Raw genomic sequence first — 12,334 nt, forward strand, 5'->3', positions numbered from 1 at the left:
CAAAACATCTCCCGTAGAGCTCCGAGACGTTTGTTTTGGGGCTGGAAATTTGTTGTGACCGCTACGCAGTCAGTATCTAGGGGCTCGGAGAGAGCTTTCCGGATTGGGGTCGCAATAGCGATTCCTAGATCGTTCTAGAAAGTGCCGATGGTTTCGGCACGCGCTTGCCGTGACCGATACGTAGTCGTCGGGCTAGGGCTCGGAGAGAGCTTGCAATAGGGATTTCGTGAACGTTCGAGAAAGCGCCGACGATTTCGTCACGGGCAAGAGGCTCCGGACGTTGATGCGCCGACTGCGACATGCACATAGGCGAGGGACGAAGCTCGCGAAACGGGTGCGATAATGGCAGCACTAAATCACCGAAGTTTAGCGTGCTTGGGCCAGAGTATTACTACGATGGGTGACCCCCTGGGAAGTCCTCGTGTTGCACTCCTTTTTGCATCCCGGGATACGAAACATCTCCCGTCGAGCTCCGAGACGTTTGTTTTGGGGCTGGAAATTTGCTTTGACCGCTACGCTGTCCGTGTCGAGGGGCTCGAAGAGAGCTTTCCGGATTGGGGTCGCAATAGCGATTCCTAGATCGTTCTAGAAAGTGACGATGGTTTCGGCACGCGCTTGCCGTGACCGATACGCAGTCGTCGGGCTAGGGCTTGGAGAGAGCTTGCAATAGGGATTTCGTGAACGTTCGAGAAAGCGCCGATGTTTTCGTGACGAGCAAGAGGCTCCGGACGTTGATGCGCCGACCGCGACGTGCACATGGGCGAGGGACGAAGCTCGCGAAACGGGTGCGATAATGGCAGCACTAAATCACCGGATCCCATCAAAACACCGAAGTTTAGCGTGCTTGGGCCAGAGTAGTACTACGATGGGTGACCCCCTGGGAAGTCCTCGTGTTGCACTCCTTTTTGCATCCCGGGATACGAAACATCTCCCGTAGAGCTCCGAGACGATTGTTTTGGGGCTGGAAATTTGCTGTGACCGCTACGCAGTCAGTATCGAGGGGCTCCGAGAGAGCTTTCCGGATTGGGGTCGCAATAGCGATTCCGAGATCGTTCTAGAAAGTGCCGATGGTTTCGGCACGCGCTTGCTGTGACCGTTACGCAGTCGTCGGGCTAGGGCTCGGAGAGAGCTTGCAATAGGGATTTCGTGAACGTTCGAGAAAGCGCCGACGGTTTCGTGACGGGCAAGAGGCTCCGGTCGTTGATGCGCCGACCGCGACGTGCACATGGGCGAGGGACGAAGCTCGCGAAACGGGTGCGATAATGGCAGCACTAAATCACCGGATCCCATCAAAACACCGAAGTTTAGCGTGCTTGGGCCAGAGTAGTACTACGATGGGTTACCCCTTGGGAAGTCCTCGTGTTGCACTCCTTTTTGCATCCCGGGATACGAAACATCTCCCGTAGAGCTCCGAGACGTTTGTTTTGGGGCTGGAAATTTGCTGTGACCGCTACGCAGTCAGTATCGAGGGGCTCCGAGAAAGCTTTCCGGATTGGGGTCGCAATAGCGATTCCTAGATCGTTCTAGAAAGTGCCGATGGTTTCGGCACGCGCTTGCCGTGACCGATACGCAGTCGTCGGGCTAGGGCTCGGAGAGAGCTTGCAATAGAGATTTCGTGAACGTTCGAGAAAGCGCCGACGGTTTCATGACGGGCAAGAGGCTCCACACGTGGATGCGCCGACCGCGATTTGCATGTACATAGGCGAGGGACGAAGCTCGCGAAACGGGTGCGATAATGGCAACACTAAATCACCGGATCCCATCAAAACACCGAAGTTTAGCGTGCTTGGGCCAGAGTATTACTACGATGGGTGACCCCCTGGGAAGTCCTCGTGTTGCACTCCTTTTTGCATCCCGGGATACGAAACATCTCCCGTAGAGCTCCGAGACGTTTGTTTTGGGGCTGGAAATTTGCTGTGACCGCTACGCAGTCAGTATCGAGGGGCTCCGAGAAAGCTTTCCGGATTGGGGTCGCAATAGCGATTCCTAGATCGTTCTAGAAAGTGCCGATGGTTTCGGCACGCGCTTGCCGTGACCGATACGCAGTCGTCGGGCTAGGGCTCGGAGAGAGCTTGCAATAGAGATTTCGTGAACGTTCGAGAAAGCGCCGACGGTTTCATGACGGGCAAGAGGCTCCACACGTTGATGCGCCGACCGCGATGTGCATGTACATAGGCGAGGGACGAAGCTCGCGAAACGGGTGCGATAATGGCAACACTAAATCACCGGATCCCATCAAAACACCGAAGTTTAGCGTGCTTGGGCCAGAGTATTACTACGATGGGTGACCCCCTGGGAAGTCCTCGTGTTGCACTCCTTTTTGCATCCCGGGATACGAAACATCTCCCGTAGAGCTCCGAGACGTTTGTTTTGGGGCTGGAAATTTGCTTTGACCGCTACGCAGTCAGTATCGAGGGGCTCGAAGAGAGCTTTCCGGATTGGGGTCGCAATAGCGATTCCTAGATCGTTCTAGAAGGTGCCGATGGTTTTGGCACGCGCATGCCGTGACCGATACGCAGTCGTCGGGCTAGGGCTCGGAGAGAGCTTGCAATAGGGATTTCGTGAACGTTCGAGAAAGCGCCGACGTTTTCGTGACGAGCAAGAGGCTCCGGACTTTGATGCGCCGACCGCGACGTGCACATGGGCGAGGGACGAAGCTCGCAAAACGGGTGCGATAATGGCAGCACTAAATCACCGGATCCCATCAAAACACCGAAGTTTAGCGTGCTTGGGCCAGAGTAGTACTACGATGGGTGACCCCCAGGGTAGTCCTCGTGTTGCACTCCTTTTTGCATCCCGGGATACAAAACATCTCCCGTAGAGCTCCGAGACGTTTGTTTTGGGGCTGGAAATTTGCTGTGACCGCTACGCAGTCAGTATCAAGGGGCTCGGAGAGAGCTTTTCGGATTGGGGTCGCAATAGCGATTCCTAGATCGTTCTAGAAAGTGCCGATGGTTTCGGCACGCGCTTGCCGTGACTAGAACGTTCGAGAAAGCGCCGACGGTTTCGTGACGGTCAAGAGGCTCCGGACGTTGATGCGCCGACCGCGACGTGCACATAGGCGAGGGACGAAGCTCGCGAAACGTGTGCGATAATGGCAGCACTAAATCACCGGATCCCATCAAAACACCGAAGTTTAGCGTGCTTGGGCCAGAGTTTTACTACGATGGGTTACCCCTTGGGAAGTTGTTAGGACTCTAGCTTGAAGAGTCCTAATTGAGAGGGATATTCATGTAAAACTGTTAGGACTCTAGCTAAGAGAGTCCTGATTGAGAGGGACATTCTATTAGGACTCTAGCTAGGAGAGTCCTAATTGAGAGGGGCATTCATGTAGGAGGTTTTTTCTTAGAGAAGAATTAGGAGTTGTAAGGGAATAGGGGTCTTGAGTAGGAGTCCTATTAGGAGTTGGTTAGAAGTAAGAGTCTTAAGTAGGAGTCCTATTAGGAGTTAGGGTTTAGAAGCTCTATAAATAGTCATGTATTCCTTCTCTTTTGATAAGCAATAGATGAATCTTTTCTGCAGCCTTTGAGCAGCAACTTGGAGGGAGGAACCCCTATAGAGTTCCAAGGAGGCCGATCCCCTAAAGAGATCAACCCCAAGTTGAGAATCTGCAAGGGTTCTAACACCTGGTATCAGAGCAGCGTTCTTGGCGTCTCGCTGCCCTTTCACAGCCATCCATCAACCCTCCACAACCATCCAAAGCAATTCCCACAATTGCTTAAAGGATCGTCACCGAATTCCGCCATCATCTCCACCACCACGTATCATCCTTTGATCTCCCCGTGAATTGCAACAGGTTCTGGTTTCCTACCTTACTGCTGCTGCAATTTAGTTATCCTTATTCGAAAATCAAAAAAAAAAAAATCGTTCCTATATTGCTGCATAAACTTTTCGTCACAAAGTTTTCATCTCTACGACGAAAGATACATTGCAGAATTCCAGCCGCATAGCACCATCTGTTTGATCTTGCTACTGTGCTTTTTCTATCCAAATTTCTACGAAATTTTTATGACATCTTTGACACTTCTTAACAGTGGATTTCCCTTTGGTTTCATCAAAAAATTCTCAATATAAACTACTGATCTTTTATGTCCAATCTGCTGCACTTGAATTGCAGAATTCAAGCCGCATAGCACCATCTGTTTGATCTTGCTACTGTGCTTTTTCTATCCAAATTTCTACGAAATTTTTATGACATCTTTGACACTTCCTAACAGTAGATTTCCCTTTGGTTTCATCGAAAAATTCTCAATATAAACTACTGATCTTTTATGTCCAATCTACTGCACTTGAAAATCTATGCTGCAGAAAATTTCAGCTGCATATCGTTGCCTTAACCCATCTATTTGCAATCTTTTTTGAATGAAATTTCTTATAGACTTCATATATCATTTTGGCTTCCATCTAAGATTGATCTATTAAGAAATTCATCTCTAAAAATGATTTTATGTTGCTGCAAATTTTCATCGTAACCCGCTGAAATTTTTCGACGATAATTCTGCAATTGCAACTTGCACCAATTTCTTTGCTGTTATACTACCGAAATTTTCTTGATTAAATTAGATATCCTTGCTGTCATATAAACTGTGATTTTGCTATCAATTCCCTCCTCAATTCTCTTAAGTTTTTGGTGGAAATTACGTCGAGAAACCATTATTTCTTCGACGACAATTCTACTCTTACAAGACAGCACATACTTGCTGCAACTTCCACGGATTTCTGTCAAACCTTTGCTACCATCTACCACAGATCCAAAACTTTCATCCACAGCCCTAAAACTCTACCAAACCACACCCTCAAACTGCACCCAAAACAGCCACAAAACAAGCCTAAATCGTAGCCTACATCCACCAATCCACCAACACTTTCGACCATCACTTCTCTCAACCTATACATGTCTTTAACCCAACAGCAAAAGAGAGATCTTAACATCATTGATTTGGGTCCATATACTATGGCATCTAAGGAGGCAATCAATGCTAAATTCGAAGCCTTGGAGGCGCGAATGGAGGATAAGATTCGGACGCTCTTTACCGAACTCAGATTGGGCCGACCACTAAGCCCGAAGAAATCATATCAAGGAGAGAGCTTTGCCCAATCACACCAAGCCCAAAGAGATGACTTCCAAGAGAGGGGAAGCTCTATGACCAACCTCAACTATCCATGCATGAGAGTGGACTTCCCTAGATGGGAAGAAGGAGACCCGATTGGTTGGATTTCACACGCGGAGCGATATTTTCGGTACCACAAAATCGCGGATGTATCTATGGTGAAAATTGCAGCTATACATCTTGAAGGGGATGCTATTCAATGGTTTGACTGGTTTGAACATACTTATGGAGTCCTTTCATGGCGACAATTCAAAGAAGAACTGCTGATTCGCTTCAGACCAACCAATTACGAGAATATTGACGAACAACTAGCAAAGATCCGACAAACCTCCACCATTCAGGAGTACCAAACCAGGTTTGAAAGGTTATCTAATCAAAATCATGATTGGTCTCAAAAACAGCTATTGAGGACCTTCATTGAGGGCTTGAAGCCGGAGATCCGAGGAGAAGTTAAAGCGCGACAACCGTATACGCTTATGGCAGCCATCTCTTTCGCACGACATCAAGAGGAGCAATTGAACCATGAAGCTCGGAGGACTAGGGTCACTCCTCAACCTGTAATATTGAAGCCCTCACCCCCCCCTACTGTCGACCAAGTCCCTGCACCAAAGAGGTTAACAGGAGAAGAGCTTCGGGAGCGATATGCGAAGGGGTTATGTTGGCATTGTGACGAGCCGTGGAGCCGTGAGCATCGCTGCAGTAAAGGAGGACTTCTTATGATTGAACCGATAGAAGAAGAGGTCATTGAACATCCAAAAGAGAGCTTTGAATATGAAGAAGAAGATGCAGAAGAAGAGCCACAACCGACCGAAGTTACGATACATACACTAGCTAGCTACTCAAACCCGCAAACGATGAAAATTGGAGGCCTTCTCAAACAACAACCAATCACTGTTCTCATCGACACGGGCAGTACTACTAACTTCCTAAATAGTAAGCTTGCTGTTCGGATATCATTACCTATCGAGAATCGCTGCAGGTTTGATGTTAAGGTCACCGACGGACGGATTTTGAATTGTGATCATAGGCGCTTACAGGAGAAACTATTGCTGCAGGACCAAGAGATAATTACAGATTTCTTCCCTCTCCCTCTTAACAATCATGAGGCCATGCTCAAAATTAAATGGTTGACGACATTAGGTGATATTTCCTGGAATTTTATGAAACTAATTATGAAATTTTACAGTAAGGAGAAACATGTGACATTGCACGGGAAACGTGGGGGCGACATAACAACGATTTGCACACAACAAATGGAGAATGTTTTGCATAAAGCATGCAGCGGCTTTTTGGTACAACTTGAGCAGCAAACTAAGGGAGAGCTAACAGAATTTGAAGATCCAAATCTACTTCCTTTGCTTGCTGAATTTTCAAATATATTTGACGAACCGCGCAACCTACCTCTTACCTGTCGGCATGATCATTGTATAATAATTCTTCCAGGCAAATCTTCAGCAAATGCTCAGCCATATCAGTATCCACATCTCCAGAAGGATGAAATAGAAATGATTATAAAAGAGATGCTCGAAACAGGAGTTATTCGGCCAAGTTCCAACCTCTACTCTTCGCCGGTGCTACTTGTATGCAAGAAGGACGGAACAAGGCGAATATGTGTTGATTACCGAGCTCTCAATGGCATAATCATCAATGACAAATACTTTATTCCAATAGTAGATGAATTGCTAGATGAAAGGGAGCACAAATCTTTACAAAGCTGGACCTTTGATCCGGGTATCATCAAATACGAGCATGCAAAGAAGACATACGGAAAACCACCTTTTGAACACACAACAACCATAAATTTTTGCTTTCTTCAACAAAAGGTGGAATATCTTGGGCATATCATATCAGAGGAAGGTGTGGCAGTGGACCCCTTCAAAATTGGAGCAATGCAAAACTGGCCGACCTCGAGAAACATAAAATTGCTACATGGCTTTCTGGGTTTAACAGGCTACTACCGTAAGTTCGTGAAAAATTATGGAAAGATCAGTGCACCACTTACTTCCTTACTAGAAAAAGATGTCTTCCAATGGTTGGACAGAGCCTCCGCTGCCTTCGACAAACTTAAGGCAGCCATGACAACGACGCCGGTGCTAACACTACCAGATTTCAACCGACCCTTCATTATTGAGGCCGACACATCTGGAGTCAGAATTGGAGTCATTCTCATGCAAGATGGTCGACCACTCGCATACACTAGCAAGGCATTATCTCCCTCCTATCAAAATAAGTCAACATATGATAAGGAGATGCTCGCCATTGTGCGCACAGCAACGAGGTGGAGATTGTACTTGATCAGGCGATACTTTCAAATCAAGACCGACCATAAAAGCCTAAAATATCTCTTGGAGCAGAAGATATCTTCCCCCAAGTAGCAAAAATGGATGCGCTTTCATAGCTACCTGAGCAAGCTGAATTTTCGATCGTTTTACTTCCAACCAGTGACTTCCTTGAGGATATTAAGATGGAATGGCAGGAAGATTTGGAGACTAGTAAAAAAAAAAAAAAAAAAAATTTTGGAGGAAGCACCAAGCTCCGTGGCTCATTACAATCGGGACTCAAAAGAATTATGCTATAAGGGACGCATTATGCTTGTGACAAATTCTACTTGCATCTTCAAGAGCAGATTTTGGACAAAGTTATTCCATATGCAGGGTACTAAATTGAAAAGGAGTACGACATATCACCCACAAACCAACAGCCAGACAGAAGTTTTAAATAGGTGCTTGGAGACAGCCCAAAGCCATCCACCAAATATGACTACCCAAAGAGAACTCCAGACCCAGCCAAGTGCCATTATTGATCGACGGATCGTGACTCGACGACGACGACCCACTAATGAAGTGCTAATACAGTGGGCGAACCTACCAATAGAAGATGCCACTTGGAAGAACTATGACGACATGAAGATCAAATTTCCAGAATTAATGAATCATCAGCCTCGAGGACAAGGCTGATTTGAAGAGGGCGGGTCTGTTAGGACTCTAGCTTGAAGAGTCCTAATTGAGAGGGATATTCATGTAAAACTGTTAGGACTCTAGCTAAGAGAGTCCTAATTGAGAGGGACATTCTATTAGGACTCTAGCTAGGAGAGTCCTAATTGAGAGGGGCATTCATGTAGGAGGTTTTTTCTTAGAGAAGAATTAGGAGTTGTAAGGGAATAGGAGTCTTGAGTAGGAGTCCTATTAGGAGTTGGTTAGAAGTAAGAGTCTTAAGTAGGAGTCCTATTAGGAGTTAGGGTTTAGAAGCCCTATAAATAGTCATGTATTCCTTCTCTTTTGATAAGCAATAGATGAATCTTTTCTGCAGCCTTTGAGCAGCAACTTGGAGGGAGGAACCCCTGTAGAGTTCCAAGGAGGCCGATCCCCTAAAGAGATCAACCCCAAGTTTAGAATCTGCAAGGGTTCTAACAGAAGTCCTCGTGTTGCACTCCTTTTTGCATCCCGGGATACGAAACATCTCCCGTAGAGCTCCGAGACGTTTGTTTTGGGGCTGGAAATTTGCTTTGACCGCTACGCAGTCAGTATCGAGGGGCTCGAAGAGAGCTTTCCGGATTGGGGTCGCAATAGCGATTCCTAGATCGTTCTAGAAAGTGCCGATGGTTTCGGCACACGCTTGCCGTGACCGATACGCAGTCGTCGGGCAAGGGCTCGGAGAGAGCTTGCAATAGGGATTTCGTGAACGTTCGAGAAAGCGCCGACGTTTTCGTGACGAGCAAGAGGCTCCGGACGTTGATGCGCCGACCGCGACATGCACATGGGCGAGGGACGAAGCTCGCGAAACGGGTGCGATAATGGCAGCTCTAAATCACCGGATCCCATCAAAACACCGAAGTTTAGCGTGCTTGGGTCAGAGTAGTACTACGATGGGTGACCCCCTGGGAAGTCCTCGTGTTGCACTCCTTTTTGCATCCCGGAATACAAAACATCTCCCGTAGAGCTCCGAGACGTTTGTTTTGGGGCTGGAAATTTGCTGTGACCGCTACGCAGTCAGTATCGAGGGGCTCGGAGAGAGCTTTCCGGATTGGGGTCGCAATAGCGATTCCTAGATCGTTCTAGAAAGTGCCGATGGTTTCGGCACGCGCTTGCCGTGACCGATAAGTAGTCGTCGGGCTAGGGCTCGGAGAGAGCTTGCAATAGGGATTTCGTGAACGTTCGAGAAAGCGCCGACGATTTCGTCACGGGCAAGAGGCTCCGGACGTTGATGCGCCGACCGCGACGTGCAAATAGGCGAGGGACGAAGCTCGTGAAACGGGTGCGATAATGGCAGCACTAAATCACCGGATCCCATCAAAACACCGAAGTTAAGCGTGATTGGACCAGAGTAGTACTACGATGGGTTACCCCTTGGGAAGTCCTCGTGTTGCACTCCTTTTTGCATCCTGGGATACGAAACATCTCCCGTAGAGCTCCGAGACGTTTGTTTTGGGGCTGGAAATTTGCTGTGACCGCTACGCAGTCAGTATCGAGGGGCTCCGAGAGAGCTTTCCGGATTGGGGTCGCAATAGCGATTCCTAGATCGTTCTAGAAAGTGCCGATGGTTTCGGCACGCGCTTGCCGTGACCGATACGCAGTCGTCGGGCTAGGGCTCGGAGAGAGCTTGCAATAGAGATTTCGTGAACGTTCGAGAAAGCGCCGACGGTTTCATGACGGGCAAGAGGCTCCACACGTTGATGCGCCGACCGCGATGTGCATGTACATAGGCGAGGGACGAAGCTCGCGAAACGGGTGCGATAATGGCAACACTAAATCACCGGATCCCATCAAAACACCGAAGTTTAGCGTGCTTGGGCCAGAGTATTACTACGATGGGTGACCCCCTGGGAAGTCCTCGTGTTGCACTCCTTTTTGCATCCCGGGATACGAAACATCTCCCGTAGAGCTCCGAGAAGTTTGTTTTGGGGCTGGAAATTTGCTTTGACCGCTACGCAGTCCGTATCGAGGGGCACGAAGAGAGCTTTCCGGATTGGGGTCGCAATAGCGATTCCTAGATCGTTCTAGAAAGTGCCGATGGTTTCGGCACGCGCTTGCCGTGACCGATACGCAGTCGTCGGGCTAGGGCTTGGAGAGAGCTTGCAATAGGGATTTCGTGAACGTTCGAGAAAGCGCCGATGTTTTCGTGACGAGCAAGAGGCTCCGGACGTTGATGCGCCGACCGCGACGTGCACATGGGCGAGGGACGAAGCTCGCGAAACGGGTGCGATAATGGCAGCACTAAATTATCGGATCCCATCAAAACACCGAAGTTTAGCGTGCTTGGGCCAGAGTAGTCCTACGATGGGTGACCCCCTGGGAAGTCCTCGTGTTGCACTCCTTTTTGCATCCCGGGATACGAAACATCTCCCGTAGAGCTCCGAGACGATTGTTTTGGGGCTGGAAATTTGCTGTGACCGCTACGCAGTCCGTATCGAGGGGCTCGAAGAGAGCTTTCCGGATTGGGGTCGCAATAGCGATTCCTAGATCGTTCTAGAAGGTGCCGATGGTTTTGGCACGCGCTTGCCATGACCGATACGCAGTCGTCGGGCTAGGGCTCCGAGAGGGCTTGCAATAGGGATTTCGTGAACGTTCGAGAAAGCGCCGACGTTTTCGTGACGAGCAAGAGGCTCCGGACGTTGATGCGCCGACCGCGACGTGCACATAGGCGAGGGACGAAGCTCGCGAAACGGGTGCGATAATGGCAGCACTAAATCACCGGATCCCATCAAAACACCGAAGTTTAGCGTGCTTGGGCCAGAGTAGTACTACGATGGGTGACCCCCAGGGAAGTCCTCGTGTTGAACTCCTTTTTGCATCCCGGGATACAAAACATCTCCCGTAGAGCTCCGAGACGTATGTTTTGGGGCTGAAAATTTGCTGTGACCGCTACGCGGTCAGTATCGAGGGGCTCGGAGAGAGCTTTCCGGATTGGGGTCGCAATAGCGATTCCTAGATCGTTCTAGAAAGTGCCGATGGTTTCGGCACGCGTAGTCGTAGGGCTAGGGCTCGGAGAGAGCTTGCAATAGGGATTTCGTGAACGTTCGAGAAGGCGCCGACCGCGACGTGCACATAGGCGAGGGACGAAGCTCGCGAAACGGGTGCGATAATGGCAGCACTAAATCACCGGATCCCATCAAAACACCGAAGTTTAGCGTGCTTGGGCCAGAGTATTACTACGATGGGTGACCCCCTGGGAAGTCCTCGTGTTGCACTCCTTTTTGCATCCCGGGATACGAAACATCTCCCGTAGAGCTCCGAGACGTATGTTTTGGGGCTGAAAATTTGCTGTGACCGCTACGCAGTCAGTATCGAGGGGCTCAAAGAGAGCTTTCCGGATTGGGGTCGCAATAGCGATTCCTAGATCGTTCTAGAAGGTGCCGATGGTTTTGGCACACGCTTGCCGTGACCGATACGCAGTCGCCGAGCTAGGGCTCGGAGAGAGCTTGCAATAGGGATTTCGTGAACGTTCGAGAAAGCGCCGACGTTTTCGTGACGAGCAAGAGGCTCCGGACTTTGATGCGCCGACCGCGACGTGCACATAGGCGAGGGACGAAGCTCGCGAAACGGGTGCGATAATGGCAGCACTAAATCACCGGATCCCATCAAAACACTGAAGTTTAGCGTGCTTGGGCCAGAGTATTACTACGATGGGTGACCCCCTGGGAAGTCCTCGTGTTGCACTCCTTTTTGCATCCCGGGATACGAAACATCTCCCGTAGAGCTCCGAGACGTTTGTTTTGGGGCTGGAAATTTGCTTTGACCGCTACGCAGTCCGTATCGAGGGGCTCGAAGAGAGCTTTCCGGATTGGGGTCGCAATAGCGATTCCTAGATCGTTCTAGAAAGTGCCGATGGTTTCGGCACGCGCTTGCCGTGACCGATACGCAGTCGTCGGGCTAGGGCTTGGAGAGAGCTTGCAATAGGGATTTCGTGAACGTTCGAGAAAGCGCCGATGTTTTCGTGACGAGCAAGAGGCTCCGGACGTTGATGCGCCGACCGCGACGTGCACATGGGCGAGGGACGAAGCTCGCGAAACGGGTGCGATAATGGCAGCACTAAATCACCGGATCCCATCAAAACACCGAAGTTTAGCGTGCTTGGGCCAGAGTAGTACTACGATGGGTGACCCCCTGGGAAGTCCTCGTGTTGCACTCCTTTTTGTATCCCGGGATACGAAACATCTCCCGTAGAGCTCCGAGACGATTGTTTTGGGGCTGGAAATTTGCTGTGACCGCTACGCAGTCAGTATC

At 49.4% G+C, this 12,334-nt stretch overlaps 13 pseudogenes; all 13 read left to right on the forward strand.

The window, feature by feature from the left end:
- Positions 1–783: 783 nt before the first annotated feature.
- On the forward strand, positions 784–902 carry LOC135602812 (5S ribosomal RNA; annotated as a pseudogene).
- A 350-nt stretch (positions 903–1,252) lies between these two features.
- LOC135603550 (5S ribosomal RNA) lies at positions 1,253–1,371 on the forward strand (annotated as a pseudogene).
- Positions 1,372–1,725: 354 nt separating this feature from the next.
- On the forward strand, positions 1,726–1,844 carry LOC135604489 (5S ribosomal RNA; annotated as a pseudogene).
- A 354-nt stretch (positions 1,845–2,198) lies between these two features.
- On the forward strand, positions 2,199–2,317 carry LOC135604490 (5S ribosomal RNA; annotated as a pseudogene).
- A 350-nt stretch (positions 2,318–2,667) lies between these two features.
- LOC135604178 (5S ribosomal RNA) lies at positions 2,668–2,786 on the forward strand (annotated as a pseudogene).
- A 6,108-nt stretch (positions 2,787–8,894) lies between these two features.
- Positions 8,895–9,013, forward strand: LOC135604179 (5S ribosomal RNA; annotated as a pseudogene).
- Positions 9,014–9,363: 350 nt separating this feature from the next.
- LOC135604104 (5S ribosomal RNA) lies at positions 9,364–9,482 on the forward strand (annotated as a pseudogene).
- Positions 9,483–9,836: 354 nt separating this feature from the next.
- Positions 9,837–9,955, forward strand: LOC135604491 (5S ribosomal RNA; annotated as a pseudogene).
- A 350-nt stretch (positions 9,956–10,305) lies between these two features.
- On the forward strand, positions 10,306–10,424 carry LOC135604542 (5S ribosomal RNA; annotated as a pseudogene).
- A 350-nt stretch (positions 10,425–10,774) lies between these two features.
- LOC135604393 (5S ribosomal RNA) lies at positions 10,775–10,893 on the forward strand (annotated as a pseudogene).
- Positions 10,894–11,182: 289 nt separating this feature from the next.
- Positions 11,183–11,301, forward strand: LOC135603899 (5S ribosomal RNA; annotated as a pseudogene).
- A 350-nt stretch (positions 11,302–11,651) lies between these two features.
- LOC135604277 (5S ribosomal RNA) lies at positions 11,652–11,770 on the forward strand (annotated as a pseudogene).
- Positions 11,771–12,120: 350 nt separating this feature from the next.
- Positions 12,121–12,239, forward strand: LOC135602813 (5S ribosomal RNA; annotated as a pseudogene).
- Positions 12,240–12,334: the final 95 nt, after the last annotated feature.

This window comes from Musa acuminata, chromosome BXJ2-1, assembly GCF_036884655.1.
Source record: "Musa acuminata AAA Group cultivar baxijiao chromosome BXJ2-1, Cavendish_Baxijiao_AAA, whole genome shotgun sequence".
Lineage (NCBI taxonomy): Eukaryota > Viridiplantae > Streptophyta > Magnoliopsida > Zingiberales > Musaceae > Musa > Musa acuminata.